Here is a 16,284-nt window from a genome sequence, read left to right on the forward strand (position 1 = left end):
CTTGCCCACATGGCATTTAAAGGAAGGAGTTCCAGGGCCAGGCTTCATAGTCAGGTCTAGGCAGGAGGGAGGAAGAGTCCCAGGCTGGAGCCCAGCACACCTCTCCTCCTCTGGTCACCTGCAGCAGAGGCAGCTGGTGCTGACAGCTCCAAGGGAAGGCTTAAAAGCCACAGATCAACCAAGGGCAGGGCAAGAGGAAGGCAGGAGCATGCCTATGCGCGGCCAGCAGACAGCCACAAAGACACCCGGCCAACCTGCTCCCTGCCATGCCAACCCCCCAGTGAAGGCCACTCACAGACCAGCATTCGTTCTGCGGCCAGCATCACAAGGTGGTTGGAAAGCAGGGCCAGCCCCCGAGTGGGGCCTCTGACCGTTCCCACTCAAGGGGCTCCTTTTGGCAGTGGGGCAGGAGTTATTTCCACCAAGAGGCTTTTTCCCAGCTGCTGAGAAGCACAGAAGTACCCGGTGTTTGCTCTTGCGGTGAAAGGGGTTAATACGTTTAGGCGGCCTGGCTAGCTCAGCTGGCAGCACCTCTGGCTCTTACTCTGAAGGTTGAAGTTACAATTCCCTGTTTGGGTGCTTGGGGCTCCTCTTCAACAATACAACACACAATGTGCCTAAGCCCCCACCCAGTAACCTGGGGAAACTAACCCTGGCCACTGGGTGCCTCTAAGAGGCCATACTTTCCCCACTCACAACCACTGAGTGCAGAAAAGAAACTTTAATAAAAAGGAGGAAAATCACCTTGTATTAACTTGGGAAAACACCACAATCAGGATTCATAACACAACACTATGAGCAAAACACCCACCCACAGTGCACTGGGCAGTGGCCTTTGGCCTCGGGCTCTTAAATCAAGACCCCAGAAGCTCTGTGGATGTGCCCCTCCCTTCACTGCACCTCACCGACAGCTGCTGTCCTGGGTCAATGAAAACCCAGAGTTCACCTCTCACCTCCTGGGGGGAAAGCCCCTTTCTCCCTCCACTATCTGGCCACATTGCCGGTCACTTGCCGTTCCCCCCTGTCACTGCTCTGCTGGCCACCCTCTCTGCTCTGGGATGTCTTGTGGTCCCACCAGGAGCGGAACAGGCTCCCTAAAAGCAGGGCCGCCCAGAGGATTCAGGGGTCTGGGGCAAAGCGGGGGAGCGGACATAAAAAAAAGGCGCCACCTGCTGCGACTCTTGTACTCACTGGGCGGCGTCCAAGTCTTCAGTAGCAGCGGGTCCTTCACTCGCTCTGCGTCTTCGGCAGCACTGAAGGACCCACCACAGAAGTGCATCCGAAGACCCGGAGCGCTGCCAGGGAAAGGATTCTTGGCCAGGGTTTGTGGGGCCCCTGCGGGGCCCAGGGCCTTGGGCAAATTGCCCCACTTGCCCCCCCAGGAAGGCCCTGCCTAAAAGTAGCGGCCACCAGAGCCCAAACAGTAGCCCCACCCCTTCCACTCGAGGCCATTCCCCTACCCCACCCCTTCTCCCCAAGGCCCCATTCCTGCGCTGCCTCAGCCCCTCCTCCAGCTCACTGGTCTCCGTCCCCTCCCCCCATCATTAGCCCTTACTGTCATTACAAAGTGGCGAGGCAGAGCCCTCCCATTTTTAAAAGTCCTGGGGTGTTGTTCCCCCCTGTTCAGGCACCCCTGGGGCCCTGCACTTCACACAGCTCTCCCTGATTTCAGCTGTTAGTGAGGGAGCCTCCCTGCTAGCGCAGACTGGGCAGTTTGTTGCATGAGAGACACTGTCCCAAAGCAGGACTAATGCTGAGAGCTGGTTATCAGTGATTTCAGATCTGTTGGTCTGCAGCAAGACTCTCCATTGAGTCTTAACCAGCTCTGTTATTACACAGGGAAGAACAAAAGGGTCAAATGGGGCCTGGAACCCTTTAGAAGAATCCACCCCACCAAGTACAACACTTGTCGCTACCTGCTCTCAGCTCCACTGAGAATGTTTTGGGGTCACTCCTTGGTTTTATCAGCCTAGGGGGTCTCAGAAAACACTGATTGACAGGTGCTACAGTGGCACACTTGGTTAGCATGCAGTACTGAGAGGAGCTATGCTGAGATTGTGAGTTCAAACCTCACCTCTAGCACTGGTTTTCATTAACAACATGGCATCACCCTCTCATTTGGCCCTGTGGAATGTAGAACTCCAACCCAGGGAACCCTGAGAAGGAAAGGAGTCAATAATGCCCTCTTCCATTATTACCTCCTCTCCAGAGCTCAGGTCAGAATCTACAATCCTTTCTTCCCCCAGCCCCTGTGCCAGGATCCCTCAAGCAGAGCCTAGAGTCCACCATGGCGTCTGTGCTATTGAGAAACACTAATTACCACAATCTAGTTGAAACAGGGTCAGTATGAAGTCTACCCTGCCATCTGTTGTCAAGGCCTTTTTGGGCTGATGTCATTTACATGGTTACACCCACCCCGGATTGCATGATGGGATTGCTTGTCCAAATGGCCATTTCAGTTGCTGCGGGATCCCCAGTCTCTTTCTTATTGCAGCAGGAGTAATCCAGTGTATTTTCCTGTTGATTTTGGATCAAGGACAGAGTAACTGTACCTGGCATTTGAGGCCTGGGAGTGTCACCCTCGCCTCAAAAGTACTCACCGATAAGGGGTATGGGTTCCTAATGACAAAATGTGGTGGGTAGAAATGGTTTTTTGTTGTGGTTTTGTGTGTTTTAGTTTGGTTGATGTCCTTTCTGCTGTTCCTGGTGTAAAAAAACAGACGGTTTTGAATCTCTTAAAATTGTTGTTGGTGCTGCAGTTCCTCATCATAAGCTTATGCCATTAGATTTTTTTTCACAGTGTATTTTGGTTCTTAGAGGTAAAAGGTTGCTCTGTGTGTGGTGTTGCAGAGTGAGATAGCAAATGTTAATTACAAAGTTGGTGCATATCCTGCAAAAGTCATGTGCCCCCACCACCGTGGTTCTGGTTGCAGTCAGGGCCTTCTCTTGTTAGAAAGGAGATGAAGCCTCTTCTGGTAAACTAGCATTTCACACTTGGTAATGCTTCTCTCCTGACTGGTGGCGGGGTTTAGTGCCAATGCTTATATATCACCTTACAACATGGGCTACGGCTATTATAGGTGAGAATAATGCATGCAGCAACTCACGAGCTTGTCATAAACTCTAAACACGTTTTTATAAAGCTAATGCCTGTTTTAACAACACTAACAAACAGGTGAGCAAGACTAGTTTCCAGCCATGCGTTTGTCACTTTTCAGTAAGGCCTAGGGGCCTTGGCATGAGCTGGCACCTGGTCTGCCAGTGTCAGAAGAGGATCTGCCCTCTCTTATCCCCAGGTGTCCGTACTGGGAGCAGTACTGTTCAACTTATTCATAAATGATCTGGGGAAAGGGCTAAACAGTGAGGTGGCAAAATTTGCAGATGATACAAAATTGCTCAAGAGAGTTAAGTCCCAGGCAGACTGCCAAGAGCCACAAAGAGAGCTCACAAAACTGGGTGACGGGACAACTGAATGGCAGATGAACGTCGGTGCTCATAAGTGCAAAGTAATGCACATTGGCAAACATAATCCCAACTATCCCTATAAAACGATGGGGTCTAAATTAGCTGTTACCACTCGAGAAAGAGATCTGGGAGTCATTCTGGATAGTTCTCTGAAAAAAATCCACTCAATGTGCAGCGGAGCGTTGGGAATCATTAAGAAAGGAACAGGTAATAAGACAGAAACTATCATATCACCTCAATATCAGTCCAGGGTATGCCCACATCTTGAATACTGCATGCTGATGCGGTCGCCCCAACCTCAAAAAAGATATATGGGAATGGGAAAGAGTCAGAAACGGAAAACAAAGATGATGAGGGGATATGGACCAGCTTCCGTCTAAGAAGAGATTCATAAGATTGGGACTTTTCATCTTGGAAAAGAGACGACTAAAGGGGGATACGAGGGAGGTCTATAAAACCATGACCGGCGTGGAGCAAGTAAATAAGGAAGAGTTATTTACTCCTGCTCATAACACACGAACTAGGGGTCACCAAATGAAATTAATAGGCAGCAGCCTTATAACAAACAAAAGGAAGTCTTTCTTCACGCACCACACAGTCAACCTGTGGAACTCTTTGCCAGAGGATGTCGCAAAGGCCAAGACTGTAACAGGGATCAAAAAAGCACTAGATAAATTCATGGAGGATAGGTCCATCTATGGTGCGGGTCGGTGCGTGCTGAACAGTTAAGTCAAAACAGCTCCGTCCGTCAGAGGTGTGCAAAGGGGAAAACCCGCTCCTGGCTGATGCGGCCACGCCTACCCTAACCCCCAGCGTAGCTAAGGGCATTCGGGGAGGCGGTGGATGGGCCTAAAGTGACGGAAAGCCCTCCTCCAGCACGGGGTTGTGACAACCTAGTCTCCATAGCACAGACAGGGTGGTTACCAAGAGACAGGAACAGACAGCGAAAGCCAAAGCGGCCCCAGGGCAGGGGGCGAGGCTGCCTGTTGGCTTAGGGGACCAGGTGGGACAGGCATTTTGGACAGGCCGTCCTCCCATCAAAGGCTGAAGAGCCTGAGAAAGAGGGCCGGGCAAGAAACTACAAGCAGGCAAAGAAGCAGAGCAGGCAGGCAGGCAGCTCCCCTTAGAGCCAAAGAAGGCACCAGTCCAAGCCCCCCCAAAAACAGACTAGAGAGTAGACCAGCTGCAAAAGACCAGGGAAAACCAAGAACACAGAGAGCCTTATAAGGCCCGAGTAAAGATTCAGAGCTGAGCTTTGCTTACAAGGAGGAATGACAAAGGTGCCCCAAAGTACAGGGCCTGTGGAAAAGAGCATTCCCAAAGGTACAGAAAAAAAACCTGCTTTTGTTAGAGTCTGCTTTGCCTAAGCAGCCCACTTTTGGTTTTCTGTTGTTCCAACCAATTACTAGGGGAAGGCACGAACGCAGTCACCCACTACCACAAATTATGCAATTAAGTTTCCCACATTTGGGGAAATCACAGGGGGTCAGTACACCCATAGTGCAATGGATGAGCCTCATCCTGGGAAAACCACCTTTGTGATCATGGTATCTCCCCTGCTAGGTAAGTATGAATTCCTGCTGCCTGGCCGCTGCCCGCCCTCGCTCGCCCCGCACTTATAACACACGGGGCGGACCGACCGCCGGCCTCGCCCACACCGGCCCCCACTGCCGACAGCTGCCCCGACGCGTCCCCCGGAGCCCCTCCCTTCCCCACGCTGAGCTCCTGGTGCCAAAGTCGGGCCCTGCCTGGCAGCCTGCGTCCGCTCCCACAATGCTCTGCTCGCACACAGATCTGCAAACCCGCTCCCACGGCTCCACCCCTCCGCTCGGGCCCCTCCCGCTGCCCGCCCGGGCCGCCGCTCTTGCCTGCCCTGTAGTGGTAGCCGGGTCCCGTCCCGGGAAGCCAGGCCATCAGAGAGACAACGTGGCCCACCTGCTGCTGGGGAAAGAGCGCAGCTTGCATTTTGCTTCTCTCTCTCTCGCTCTCTCCCTCTCTCTCTCCCCCCACCGGAAGTTGGTCCAATACAAGAATGACCTCCCCTGCCTTGTCTCACGTCAGTTTCTCCTCAGGGCAGAAGGTTGGGCGTTGTCAGCCACTCTCCAGAAACTGGACGGCCACTCGATCCCTTTTGTTACCTGCCAAGTGAGGCTGAGTGCACTGGCAGGCAGCGCCGTTTGAAGAGGTGGAAGATTGGACAAATGACCGGGGAGGAGTATAAAAATATTGCTCAGGCACGCAGGAGTGAAATCAGGAAGGGCAACTCATGCTTGGAGTTGCAGCTAGCAAGAGATGTGAAGAGTAACAACAAGAAGGGTTTCTTCAGGGATGTTAGCAACAAGAAGAAAGTCAAGGAAAGTGTGGGCCCCTTGCTGAATGAGGGAGGCGACCTAGTGACAGAGGATGTGGAAAAAGCTAATGTACTCAATGCTTCCCCCCCTCCCCCTTCCCCGTCTTCATGAACAAAATCAGCTCCCAGACTGCTGCACTGGGCAGCACAGCATGGGGAGGAGGTGACCAGCCCTCTGTGGAGAAAGAAGTGCTTCGGGACTATTTAGAAAGCTGGATGAGCACAAATCCATGGGGCCGGATGCGCTGCATCCGAGGGTGCTAAAGGAGTTGGCAGTGCTGCAGGCTCCTTTGGTCAGTTCCCATGCAACTGTGTTGGGGGAAGGGCAGTGACAGCCTGAATTGTTCCTTATCCCGGCAGAGCCAGAGGACTGAAAGCAGCAACTTCAAACCCCTGTGTAGCTCGCAGGAATGGACATAAACACTCCCTGGTATCTGAGGAGATGTTCAGCTTTGGTCAACTACAAGGCTAAAGGGAAAGAAGGTGGCGCCAGGTATAAAGAGTGAAACACGACACATCATAGTTATGCCCATGGCGGCTGCAAAATTTTTTGACGTACTTCTTCTTATCAGCAGTGTATTGTTTTCTCTGGAGCCTAGGCCTTGACCAAGAAATTTGTACTTTGCTAAAATAATCGACTGCCCCTGGTGAAGACAATGGTCTTGACACCCACTGGGGTGTCCCTACACAGGTACAAGTACTAACAACAGTGGCTTCCTTTTAGCCATAGATTTTAATCAGGGCAATAAATTGAAACAAACCCCTGTTAAATCATTTCTCAGCCCAAGTCCTTCACCCACATTCCCTAGAGCATTGGGCCACCATGTGGACATTTCATTTCTGACCTCAGTTTCACACAGAGACAAAATTTCCTTTGCACAGATCCATGAACAGCAAAACCTCCCTGTGTCTCTGGTCTAAGACAGGGCATTCGATGCCAGTGAACCTTTTTCTCCTGCAATGGCGACGGTCAGACAGAGGGGTCATGGCACCTGCATCCCTGTCAGGGAGATATTGGCTCCGCTCTTTCTTTCTTTCTGCTGCTGTTGTTAGTCCATGAAACATCAGGGATGGAATGCAAGGCTGAGTTCACACACCAGCCCTCTGAAAAATTTCAGTGCCCCAGAGAAATCCTGCCCCCTGCTATTGGAACGATGTGCTGGAGATTTGACTAGGAAAGGGACTGTCTGAATTGTCAGAGTGGGGAATGAACAACAATCTACAGCAACGTCGTTTACACAAACACACTCTAATCCTGCTCCACCCGGAAAGGAAATGGGCAGGAATTCTCGCTGTTCACCCAAGGACACACTTACACTGATGCGCAGCCGTGAGTGTGCTGGGGAAGCTGGTCTGAGCAAACAATTTGAAGTGACAATTCAGTGAGAACAAAATCATCATGCAGTGAAATGGACACATGTCAAGTAGTTGTGGCCGAGTGGTTAAGGTGATGAACTAGAAATCCATTGGGGTCTCCCTGCGCAGGTTCAAATCCTGCCAGCTACGCAAGTGCTGAGCTGTTGTTGTTGTTATTGTAGTCTTAGTGCCTGAGCATCCATAGTGCAAACTGGAGATAAATCTAGTTTCACTCTGTCTACACTTAAAACGCGGCTGTGGCACTGCTATAGCACTTTGGAGTAGACAGTGACTGGAGGGATTTTCCCATCCCTGTAATAGCTGCATGGACAGAACAATTCTTCCTTTTTTTTAGCACTATCTAACCCGGGCTTAGGTCACCTTAACTATATGGGTTTGTGGGAGGAGTCACACCCTGGGAGACATCGCTTTGCCAGTTCAGTGCCCAACGTACACCAGCCCTTAGATCCCTCTGGGTATTTCAATGCAGGCACTGACCTGTGAGAGGAAAACATCAGCTCACAAACACAGAGACTGAATTTCCCACATTTAATCTCGCTGCACTTTCCAGAAAGTCACAAAATTCAATTCATTCTTGCTAGGACAGAGAAAAAATAAGTGATACTAAGTTTTTGGCTTGATTAAATAAAATTAAGTGTTTAATTAATATAGTAAAAATCTGTACTGATTCCTCTAACTAACACCATAGCGTTAAATAGGAACAGAGACAAATCTTGTCAGTGACGACTAAATTTCACAAATGATCTTCCCATTATTAATTTCCACATTGCCCCTATTGGAGGTCTGGGCATCTCCAGTGTCATTGCTCTGCGTTCACCTTCCCCAGGATTGTTCTCGGACATTCGACTTCCTCTGCGGCATGGGGCTCGGGTCACTTGCTGGAGGATTCCCTGCACCTTGAGGTCTTTAAGCCACAATTTGAGGACTTCAATAACTCAGACATAGGTTAGGGGTTTGTTACAGGAGTGGGTGAGTGAGATTCTGTGGCCTGTATTGTGCAGGAGGTCAGACTAGATGATCATAATGGTCCCTTCTGACCTTAAGTCTATGAATCTAGTCCCAAATTTGGAAAACTGTGCAGTTCAGAATGTGAATAGTGACCCCGTCTCCTTCCTGCACCTGCTCTACATTGCTCCACAGCAGCTTCTCTACCTGCAGAGTCACCCCAGCACGGCAGTGCAGCCGCCCAGGGTTCAGCAGGGGCCCCTGGCAAGGACAGTGGGTGCAGCTAACAGCCCAGTGTGCCTGGCCCTGAGGCAGCTGTAAAAAAGCAACACTCCCCCCAGAAGTACAGAGACTGAATTCCCCAACTATAACATCATGACCCCCTGTAGAAAGCCACACGTGTCAGTTGTATTTTCACAGGGAGATGCAAAAATCAAGTGACCAATTTTTAAGTTGAGTAAATAAAGTTGAGGAGATAGTTATTAACCTCACAAAAATATACTAAAGATCCCTCAACATAACACCTGAAGGTGAAATATGAACAGAGACAAACCTTGTCAGCAAAGGCTCATTTTCCAAACAATCCTCAAAATGTTACTAATTCCCACCCCTCCTCCACAGGAGCTCTGTGCAGTGTCACTGTTCTGCAGGCAGCTTCCCATTAAATGCTGTTGGGGGACATTCCCAGACCTGGAAATGTACCAATGACAGAATTTGAAGAGCAAACCTGGCTCCCTGCACCATGCGGGATTTGAGTGTTTTGTCCCTGTCACTTAGTCTTTGTCAATAGTACAGACGCCAGGGGCAGGACTCCAGGCTCTGCTTGAGGGATCCTGGCACAGGGGCTGGGTGGGAGAAAGGATGGTAGATTCTGACCTGGAGAGGAGGTAATAAGTGAAGGGGACATTTTTTATTAGCCCCCTCCTGAGGGTACCCAGGGCTGGAATTTTACATTCACAGGGCCAAATAAGGGGGTGAAGCCACTTGGTTAATGAAAACCAGTGTTCCAGGTCAGGCTTGAACTCACAACCTCAGCATAGCTCCTCTCAGCACTGCCCTATAAGTACTGTGCACTAACCAATTGTGCCACTGGAGCACCTCCTAACTATGATTTTCTGAGACCCCTAGGTTGATACAGGCGAGGAGTGACCCCAAAACATTCTCAGTGGAGCTGAGAGCAGGTAGCGACAAGTATTGTACTGGGTGGGGTGGATTCTTCTTAAGGCTTCCAGGCCCCATTTGACCCTTTTGTTCTTCCCTGTGTAATAACAGAGCTGGTTCAGACTCAATGGAGAGTCTTGCTGCAGACCAACAGATCTGAAATCACTGATAACCAGCTCTAAGCATTAGTCCTGCTTTGGGACAGTGTCTCTCATGCAAGAAACTGCCCAGTCTGCGCTAGCAGGGAGGCTCCCTCACTAACAGCTGAAATCAGGGAGAGCTGTGTGAAGTGCAGGGCCCCAGGGGTGCCTGCACAGGGGGGAACAACACCCCAGGTGCCCAGAGGAGGAGAGGTGTGTTGGGCTCCAGCCTGGGACTCTGCCTCCCTCCTGCCTAGCCCTGACTGTGAAGCCTGGCCCTGGCCCTCCTTCCTCTAAATGCCATGTGAGCAAGAGGAAGAGTGTGGCAGCTGCAGGGACCAAAGTTGTGGGCATCAGGTGAAGCAGCAAGAAACAACCATATGGTCAACCCGCAGGAATCTCTAGCCAGACTGTTAAGTTCTAGGACCCCAACCTATAGCATCCAGCCCATTGAACCAGCCAGACCAAAGACCTATCTCCAGTGGGTATCAGTCACCCAGCAGGAGGGAAAAACCTCACTCTAGTTCACCTTGACAGAGGGTAGCCAAGCAAATTGAGCTCCAAGGCTTTGCAGCAAACTAACATATCTCCAGAAGGTCCCACTGAGATTTAAACTCAGATTCCAGGATTCAAAAGGTCGGAGCTCCACCACCTTTTGTACTCACACTGTGAATGTGAAGAACAAGACTCCAACCCCATCATTCTTCAGTGGCCTGGAGGACCAGAGAGATGGGCCCTTCCTCCAATCACCCTCTGCCCGTCAAGCTACCCTGGAGTTGTTAATGTGCATTTCCTGAACACCCACCATGTCCAAGTCCAGCTGCTCCAAGGCAATGAACATCAAGTGCCTCCTCCTGGTCCCCCAACTCCCTTCCCCATGGCCACTTTCACAGATGCCCCTTCCCTGATACTGCCCTCCCTCAGCTGCACAGAAGAGTTTTCATCCTCTCTACCTGCCTGTCACTGCCCAGCACCCCCTCTAGCACTCTCTTCCTGCCATATTGGGTCCACCAATAATTCACTTAGGAGAGACAGTTCCTGTCCCTCATTGTTAAATGTCAGGCCAGCCAATTAGGGGCAGAAGCCCACAGTATCTTTTCCTACTGCAGAGCCCAAGGACTCACCTTGGGTTCAGGGACCACTGTGCTCCCAGAAAACAAGCCACCACTGTGCAAAGAGGGATAAGAGAACCTGCCAAAGCCTGGGATTGAACCAGGGACCTTTAGATCTTCAGTCTAACGCTCTCCAAAACTGAGCTACTTTGGCAGCTCTATAGCAGGATTTTGGCCTGTTGCTTCTCTGCCCGAGATATTTTTGCAGCAGTTGCAGACAAAAAGGACGTCATTGGGAGCGGTCCATGAAGACAAGACTCGCTTTGGCCTGCCTTGCTCAGCTTGACTTGCTGCCTCACCCTGTTCCTGCCCTAGTGCCTGGGTTGACCTGGTGGTGGAAGGGGACTGGGGGCCAGTGGCGCGGGGAGGAAGTTGAGCTGGACCCTGAGCTAGACTAGACCCTGGCAGTGAGAGTCTGGCCACCACTTGCCGCCCCACCCTGTTGTCCTGGCTTCCCCCACTGGGCGTCATTTCGGGAGGGAAGTGGGGCTTCTGCCTCCCCTCCCCGATTTTCACACCGCAGAGGAGTGCGAACAGGAAAACGAACGGCTGCTCCACACCCCCACTGGAGGAACCCGACGCCCTTAGCTGCTCCCCCTGCTCCCCCCCAGCTATGCTACTGAGTGGAAGCGTCCTGTGCCCAGCACACAGAGGTCGATTAATCAAAACCCTCTTCTGCCAGCACCGGGCTTCCTGCTTCTTACACTGGGCCTGCAAGCGAGGGGGCAGCTGGCACAACACCAAGAGTCTAACCTGTGAGGCAGGAGGCGGCTGATGCCCGCACCCTGCTGGGGAGCTCCCAGAAGTTATTAAGGGACAGAGACTCCTCAATGCCCTTAGTAACAAGAGTTTGGGGGTCACCGAGGCCAGTAAGAGGGTCACTGTGTCAGCCCTATAACCCTGGGTGTCAGGTCACTGTGCAGCTTTGATCTAGAGCTTGGATCCCAACAACCAACCAGCAGCCCACAGCCTCCCCCTGGGTCTGCCCCACCTGGTTACTTCTTACAGGCCGACCTTACCCCCCTTCCAGCCCCGGATTCGCCCCCTAATCATCCTACTGCCACTCAGAGCCACAGCCGTGGAGGTGCTGAAGGAGGCAGGGGTGACTCTAGGGTGGGGTTCTTCTCTAAAGATGGCTGGCAGAAAGGTGGTGCTCAGCTCTGCCAGGGACCTGCCCAGGTGCCTCGCTGCCAGGGGATGCAGACGTTTCTGTAAGGCCATCAAATGGGGTATTTGGCTTCTGAGTGAATGTGAGGAATGTGCAATCCTGAGAGGGAATTTCCATCCTTCTTTTTACTGCTCTTCAGTGGCCTAATGGATAAGGCATTGGCTTCCTACGCCAGAGATTGTGGGTTCAAGTCCCATCTGGGGTGAAAAGCTCCTTCCTTCTTGTATATTGCAACAAAGCCTTGGTGTTATTTTCCCCAAGGAAGCTGGGAGACGTTTGAACCCAAAGTACTGGATCTTGGGAGCAATCCCCCAGAAACAGCATCTTCCACTTGACAAATCCTTTCTAGACCCATCAGTAGCAAACACTTAATACTAGTGTTTGTCTGAAAATAGAAGGAAGGGGGGTGTTTACTCCGACGCCTCAGTGAGTGAAACAGACAGAAAGAGCAAGGCTGTCCTGAAAGAGAATGGATCTGTCTGGAGACAAAGCAGAACCTGAGAATGAGCAGCAGTGTGAAAAGAGGTTCAAATGTTTGTTAGGTGTTAGTTAGATTGGTCTGGCAAATGTCAAGAAAATACCAATGCTAGTAGACTGATGCAGACACTGGTTGTTTCTGATCTTTTACTGAGAGTTCATTGAGAAATATTTTCCTTAACTATGTTATGGAATATTGGGTGGGCTATGAAGGCACCATTCTTCCTGCTTTTGCCCTTGGAGACAACATGGCACCTTCCAGTCAACTGCTAGAGAAGACAACACAGACAGGGATGGGCAGGGCAGACTGGAGCTCCATGGAGATGGTGGGACCAGGTCTCATCAACAGGGATGTGGCCACCCCACCATGCACAAGGCTGAGCCAGCAAGTGTGGTGTGTGCTTCACCATGCCCCTACTCACTGCACGTGGTGGTGGAGGGCAGTTACTGAGTTTGGTTAGTCTGGCAAATTTAGGGCTTGGCTACACTTGCAGAGGTAGAGCACTGGGAGTTAAACCACAGCAGGGAAACCGCTGCCGTGTGTTCACACTGACAGCTGCAAGCGCACTGGAATGGCCACATTAGCAGCTCTGGCAATGCCACAGAGAGCAGTGCACTGGGGTAACTATCCCAGTGTGCAAGTGGCTGCAACGTGCTTTTCAAATGGGGGTGGAGTGTGACAGGGAGTGTGTTGTGTGTACGTGGGGGGAGTGACAGTGTGTTGGGGGGCTGAGAGTGTGTCAGCATGCTGTCTTGTGTGTTCAGACAGCAGCAGACCCCCCTCTCTCACACACACTCACAACAGCAGCATTCCACACTAATGGTTGCTTTGTCCCGGAGCAGATAAGCAGCCGGCTGTCAGAAACGGAGCTTTGAAAGGGGATATCCGCATGCCTGCAGCCGATTTCAAAACAATGACCAGAGTGGGCAATTGACTTCAGGGGATTATGGGACATTTCCTGATGTCAAACATAGTGCAGTGATGCAAAACGTCGTCCACACTGATGCCAGGGCGTTTCAGCAGGGCTCAGCAAGCGTTATACTTCTCATGGAGGTGGATTACCAGGAGCGCTCCAGCTGCAGAGCCCAGGTGCTCCATGTGCCTTGCCAGTGTGGACACCTCAGGAGTTAGGGCACCCGGGGCTGCTTTAATGCGCTCTAACTTGCAAGTGTAGCCAAGCCCCTAGACTATGTCACTTGTGTGACTTACTTGTGCTATTGTAATAAATACAATAGACGTGCAATGGTCAGAAATTGCACCAGCAGAGATGTATATTGCAGGGAAACCGTAAGGAAATTAAGAGTTTAAATTATCCTCCACATGTCCCGCATCCCACTAAAATGAATCCAACCCACAGGTCACATGGGCAGAAGTATCAGTGTCAGGATGCTACATTGTTAGCACAGTAAATGAAGCTGCAAAATAAATGATGTTTAAATGACCTCACTCTATTTTTTACAATCCGGTATTAAGAGGTAATAGATACAGATGGACACCAGGCAGGGTCGCTTGGAGGACGAAGCCTTTATGCTTCCATCCCCCACCACTGTCAAGTTTTAGCCAATTAGGACAAGTCAGCAAATAAGAACAACCTCAGGGCTCAGTAACTGCTGCAGGTAGCAAAGTCCTACAGGGAGCATTTTCTGGCACTACACCTGCGCAGCTCTGCTCCCCGGCTCTTCTCCGGCTCCTGCTCTCTCCTTAGCTCTGCCCCACTCTGGCCCAGGCAGTTCCAGCTCCCACGGAGGATGGGACCCCCTGGCCTGGTGACTCCCTCATTACACTGCCTGGCCTGTCAGTGCGGCTAACTTGGAGCTTTGGCCTCTCCCCATTGCCCCTGGGGACTGTCAGTCTCAGGGGCCTGATTTCCCAGTGGGCCTTCCCCCTTCTATTGGGACTGGGAAGTAGGCAACCAAAACCCCCACTAAGTTTTAGTAAGGGGTCAACAGTCCCTTACTCAAGCCGGCCCTGTGAGGGTCACCGATGCACAGAGACAGCAGCATGAGCTGGTCCGATGGTGTAATGTTCCATGGGCATCCTACTAGATTGCCAGCTGCTTTTCAACTGCAGTGTGGAGACTGTTTGTGTGTGGGGAGAGATAGTGAGTGTGTTGGGGAAGAGTGAGTGTGTTGAGGTAGGTAGGAGAGGATCATTATTATCCCTACTTGAAAGAGGGAGAAAAATAAGGCTGAGAAAGGAGAATTGACTTGTCTTAGGTCACACAGCCAGTCAGTGGCAGAGTTGGGAATAGGACCCAAGAGCCCTGATTTTCAAACTAACCATCAGATCTTGAATTTCAGACATTGAATGACCTGAATAAAGTGCTCTCAGATGAGCTCCACACCAACAACAGTGACAGTAATTATTCAGCAAGTATTTGAGGAGAACTGCAATGTTAGAGAGAATCATGAACTGCTCAGAGACAATTAATGCAGAGAAGCAGCAAAATTCATCAAACATAGAACTGGTTCTGACTTATTGACTTGGTCTTCAAAGAAAACAACAAGGACCTGAGTCTCCTCCCTGTCAGTAACCCCCTGCTCAGCCAATCAGGGTAGAGACTGAGGACAGGAGGCTGAGAGTTCTCACCAGAGAGCCCAAAGGATGGCCCAGGTCACCGGTGGGGATCACTGCCCGAGCACTATTTCAGCCCCACATATTTGGGTGGACCTCCCACAGTGGGAGCTGCCGAGCACTCCCCCACAACACACACACACACCTCGTTCCTGGTGTTGGGAGGGGAACAGGTGAAAGGAGCAAGAGACAAAGAGAAAGGAGGGAGGGATGGATGGAGGAAAAGGTGAAACAAAAAGGACAAACCCTAATGACCACAGTGATTCTAAGGGACAAAATCCCAGGTGCGGAATAAAATTCTGCCTCCTTGAGCTTCTGTTTTCCATGCCTAAAATTCAACTGTCACCAGATGGATCAGACTGAACAGGTTTCAAACCTCAAGGAGGCTCTTACCTTCTAAACAGGGACGGCTGTTTTCTAGTAAAATCAGGAAAAGGGAAGGAGAAAACTCGAAAGAGGTTCCTCCTGGCGCTCACGTCCGTGAACCCGAATACTCTCTCAGTCCTCAAAGAGAGACCTGGAGAAGGAGACTTGCTGAAGCAAAGCCACAGGGGTCTCTGAGGTTTCCCTGGCCCCTCGCCCCTGTCCTGCCTGCCTGATGTCAGCATCTCTCTGTGAGGTCACCACCTCCCCACCACCTTTGACCAATAGTCTGAGGTCCTGCAAAAGGCCTTTGTGATGTCACTGCCACATCCCTCCCTTGCTGTGCTAATGTCCTGCCCCTGGCCAGGCACTGTGGAGGTTTGAGCTACTCCCTGTGGATCACCCCACTCAAGGAGCGTTCGTTCTAGGAAGCAAGCCGGCTAGACAGGAAAACATCAGATGCTGCTCCCAATGCTATGCTCAGTTTTTCAGAAATTAGTCAACTTTATGGCCAGAAGAGACCATTAGAGCATCTAATCTGACCCCCTGCATATCACAGGCCTCCTGTATGACACAATAGCTACTTCTGGAGCAAACACATTCCAGAAAAGCATCTAGTCTTCATTAAAAGCAGCAAAGAATCCTGTGGCACCTTATAGACTAACAGACGTTTTGCAGCATGAGCTTTCGTGGGTGAATGCCCACTTCGTCGGATGCAAGAGTGGAAATTTCCAGGGGCCGGTAAATATAAGCAAGCAAGAAGCAAGCTAGAGATAACGAGGTTAGATCAATCAGGGAGGATGAGGCCCTGTTCTAGCAGTTGAGGTGTGAAAACCAAGGGAGGAGAAACTGGTTCTGTAGTTGGCAAGCCATTCACAGTCTTTGTTTAATCCTAAACTGATGGTGTCAAATTTGCAAATGAACTGAAACTCAGCAGTTTCTCTTAGAAGTCTGGTCCTAAAGTTTTTTTGCTGGAGGATGGCCACCTTAAGATCTGCTATTGTGTGGCCAGGGAGGTTGAAGTGTTCTCCTACAGGTTTTTGTATATTGCCATTCCTAATATCTGATTTGTGTCCATTTATCCTTTTCCTTAGAGACTGTGCAGTTTGGCCGATGTACATAGCAGAGGGGCATTGCTGGCATATGATGGC

The 16,284-nt window shown here is 50.9% G+C and overlaps 1 protein-coding gene and 3 non-coding genes across 4 annotated transcripts in view; 2 read left to right on the plus strand and 2 right to left on the minus strand.

Moving 5' to 3' along the window:
- Nucleotides 1–16,284, plus strand: part of LOC120375373 (zinc finger protein 850-like) — a 477,476-nt gene that overhangs the window by 288,075 nt on the left and 173,117 nt on the right. The gene's annotated exons all lie outside the window — the stretch shown is intronic.
- Nucleotides 4,872–5,036, minus strand: LOC120376279. Its single transcript, XR_005587179.1, has one exon. It is a non-coding gene; the product is annotated as a U1 spliceosomal RNA (small nuclear RNA).
- TRNAS-AGA lies at nt 7,240–7,321 on the plus strand. The gene has a single exon. It is a non-coding gene; the product is annotated as a tRNA-Ser (tRNA).
- On the minus strand, nt 10,631–10,704 carry TRNAF-GAA. The gene has a single exon. It is a non-coding gene; the product is annotated as a tRNA-Phe (tRNA).

Source organism: Mauremys reevesii, linkage group 12 (genome assembly GCF_016161935.1).
Source record: "Mauremys reevesii isolate NIE-2019 linkage group 12, ASM1616193v1, whole genome shotgun sequence".
NCBI lineage: Eukaryota > Metazoa > Chordata > Testudines > Geoemydidae > Mauremys > Mauremys reevesii.